This window comes from Triticum dicoccoides, chromosome 3B (assembly GCF_002162155.2).
Source record: "Triticum dicoccoides isolate Atlit2015 ecotype Zavitan chromosome 3B, WEW_v2.0, whole genome shotgun sequence".
Taxonomy (NCBI): Eukaryota; Viridiplantae; Streptophyta; class Magnoliopsida; order Poales; family Poaceae; genus Triticum; species Triticum dicoccoides.
The window spans coordinates 265,442,245-265,446,240 of NC_041385.1; positions in this window are offsets into that span (position 1 = coordinate 265,442,245).

Sequence of the window (3,996 nt, forward strand, 5' to 3'; positions counted from 1 at the left end):
AATCAGATGAAGAAGGGGATGCAAAGGTATCGTCCTATAGAAACGTCTGAATAATACGATGCTTGAGTACAAAGGAGTTATGATTTCAAGATGAAGGATCAGAAGCAGAGGCTCTGATCAAAAGATGAGTAAGTTGAATAGGCTTAGAGGTGCACCCGATCAAATCTTGATTGGGCAAGAACCAACTCATATCCGGAGCGATGTCGGAACTGGAAAGGAAACTTCCAAGGATTAATTGATGATTGCGAGTATTTTCTCACACGTTGAATCCATTGGAACAAAATGACAATCACAAAGAATTTTAAAGAATATTGCTAGACATATGGAATTAATCCTAATGCAAGCTGGCAAGGTGAATCAAGAGCAATAGGTTGTAGAGGATTTTTGAAGATCAGATAGTATTTCCAAGTATTTTGGAAAGCATATGAACAACTGGGAATGAAGGTACAAGTGGCAAGGATATTATTCACGGGGATTATCGGTGGTCAGGAACTGCAAGGCAGTTGGCACACTGTCTCAAGAAACATCGATGAGTATCTGCAAAATCTTCTGGTGAAGCAAGCGATCATCAACAATGTCGTGGCTCTTGGAAGTGGGTACGAGAGCCTAATGTCAGACTTAGTAAAATGTTTAACCCGTATAGACGGGAGATCAAAGTCCAGAGTATAGACGAGGAATAAAAGATCCTAATACCACCCGATGGCGACGTGGGCCCGTAAGCCACACAGCCAAGTTAGTAAAACAGTTTTGGACGACTAGACTCAACTTCGGCCAAGGAGTTGGAAAGGGGGCTACCTACAGGCAGTCGGCTTTGATACAAAGCTGTCACGCCCTTGATTCAATCATACACTAATCATACACGCAAATGTGTACGATCAAGATCAAGGACTGACGGGAAGGTAGCACAACACAACTCTAGACACAAATTAAAATAATACAAGCTTTATATTACAAGCAAGGGGCCTTGAGGGCTCGAATACATAAGCTCAAATACACAAGAGTCAGCAGAAGCAACAATATCTATGTACAAACATAAGTTAGACAAGTTTGCCTTAAGAAGGCTAGCACAAAAGCATCTACGATCAAAAAGGCAAGGCCTCCTGCCTGGGAGCCTCCTAACTACTCCTGCTCGTCAGCGGTCTCCACATAGTAGTAGGCACCGGCGGTGGCATCTGGCTCCTGGGCGCCGACATCTGGTTGCATCAACCAGAAAGAAGAAAGGGGGAAAATGGGGAGCAAAGCAACCATGAGTACTCATCCAAAGTACTCGCAAGCAAGGATCTACACTACATATGAAACATTATCAAAGGAAGGATGTATATGTGGACTGGGCTACAGAAATGCGAGAATAGAGAGAAGGCCTAGTCCTATCGAAGACTAGCATCTTCTAGAAACCACCATCTTGCATCAAACAGGAGGGAGTATAGTAGCATAAAGTAAAGTAGTTGTAGTGTTATCAACCTCGGCCAGAGATCCTTTCTCGACTCCCTGCGAGAAAGTAATCCCAGAGCCATACAATCCATTTATCATCACAATCCATTTCTCATCACAATTATCCAGTTCTAGTTGTATCGATCGGGATACAACTCCAAGTGTCCGTTACAATAGGACAGGCTATCGATAGATGTTTTCTTCCCTGCAGGGGTGCACCAACTTACCCACCACGCTCGATTAACTTTGGTTGGACACACTTTCCTGGGTCATGCCCGGCCTCGGCCAAACAATACGCCGCAACCCGACCTAGGCTTAATAGAGAGGTCAGCACGTCGGACTAAACCTATGCCCCTAGGGGTCATGGGCCATCTCCCCGGGAACTCCTGCACGTTGCATGGGCGGCCGGTGAGCAGACCTAGCTACCTCCTTAAAAAAGGCAGGAGCTTACCAGTCCAACCCAGCGCGCGCCGCTCAGTCGCTGACATCTATTAAGCTTCGGTTGATGTATATGACGCAGAACGCCCATACTATGCGCACGTGATGGTTAGTGCTATCATGCCAGAGGCCCCTCGGATCAAATATCAAATATCCAAATCATAGTGGATTAGGAACGCGCGGTAACTAGCAGAGACTCACGAATGATATGACCCCGTTGCCCCGTCTTGAGGACTTGCGGCAAGGGCTAGGAATGCCCGGCCATGCCTCGTAATTATCTCGCAGGCACCTTCCAGGTCAACCAGACTCCACATCACTCGCAATTATGCTCGCGCGGGTACCCCTCAGGGTCGAACCGGCTTTAGTAACAAGGTTCATTGTAAAGTCATAGTAATCATAGTAACTGTGTGTCTAAACATCAAGGGGAAAACCCGAGGAATCACCCCCGGTGAATTCCACTCGATGTAATACTCAAGGTCAACGTAAGAGGGACCACCCTCGAGGTTCACACTTGAGGGGTTGCACGACAGAGTCGTATCAGAAGTGGTTAAAGAGGAAATCACCCTCGATGACCACGACCGAATAGCTACACTACAGGGTTAACACCAGAAGTATTGTAGAGGTCTCACCCTCGGCACTCGATAGTAACCAAGTAGTGTCGAGCAACTAAGGGGAAAGTGATGTGCGGTGCGAGGGCCTGGTCTTCAATCCCGTTGATCGGGTCTTCAATGATGAAGGAGGGGCAACAAGGACAAGGTGGGGGTCACTGATGGATCACTAACCAACCTATACTAAGCAGTTTAGGATAAGCGGGTATGGTAACAATAAGCAGGTTACAAAAGCAGGCTATGCATCAGAATAGGAGCCAACAATAACAGTAGCAAAATCTAATGCAAGCATGAGAGAATGGAATGGGCGATATCGGGATGATCAAAGGGGGGGCTTGCCTGGTTGCTCTGGCAAGGAGGGGTCATCGTCAACGTAGTCGATCATAGGGGCAGCATCGGTCTCAGGGTCTACCAGAGAGAAGAGGGGGAAGAAACATTAAATATAAAGCAAACATAGCATCACAAAGCATAACGTGGCAATATGCTGTGCCGGGAGTGACCTAACGCATGGCTACACGATATAGGTGAAGGGGCAATTCAACCGGGAATGTATTCCCGGTTCCGGACCTGTGTCACACAGACGACTGGAGGGGGAATGTTCCAATTTCAGATTGTTAGAAGCATCTGACAGGTAAATGGACCGCGTTTCCGGATTCGCTCATGTAGAAAACATTTTCATCCGAGTTATGGTTTAATTTCTATGTTTTTTCAAAGATTAAACCATTTTTTGGATTTATTTATATTAACAGAAAAGAATTACTACTTCAGCATGACATCACTGTGACGTCAGCAGTCAACAGTCCGGTTGACTAGTCAAAACTGACATGGGGGACCCACCTGTCATAGACAGTGAGTTAAACAGAGTTCAAACTAATCTAAATTTATTTAGTAAAACTACTGGGCCCACCTGTTAGTGTCTAATTAAGCTAATTAATTTATTTTAAAATCCTTTAGCTAGTTAGTGGAGGTGGGGACCATTTGTCAGCAGCTGGGCTGGTCCAGTCAGCAAAGCTGACCGGTCAACAGGGCGGCTGGGCGGCTGGGGCCCATGGGTTAGTGACCTAGGTGGTGGCCCTGGGGGACCCCACACGGTGCCAGCTCAGCGGAGCCGCCGGAGCGGCTCCGATGAGCTCGTGCACAGCGGCCGAACGCCGACGAGGTCGGAAATCGCCTATGGTTCACCGTTTCACGCGATTTTTCTTGCGCTCGAACGAGTGGAGCAGCACGCATCGCGTGGTGCCGGCGGTTGGACGCGGAGGTGGCCGGAGCGACGCCGACGATGACGGGTGGCGACAGAGCTCTCGGGCTTGAGCGGGTTCGGCGTTAGAGAGCGCGAGCGGCCAAAGTAACCAACTAGGCGGGGTCTACGGCGCACTAGGAGCACACCAGGGCAGTCGGCCGAGCTCGTAATGGCTCAGGAGGACGACAACGGCAGCAATGGCAGTGGCCGGAGCACGGTTGCGGTGGCGGTCGCGCACGTGCCCGAAGGCGAGCAGGAAGACGAGGGAGGAGAGGCGGA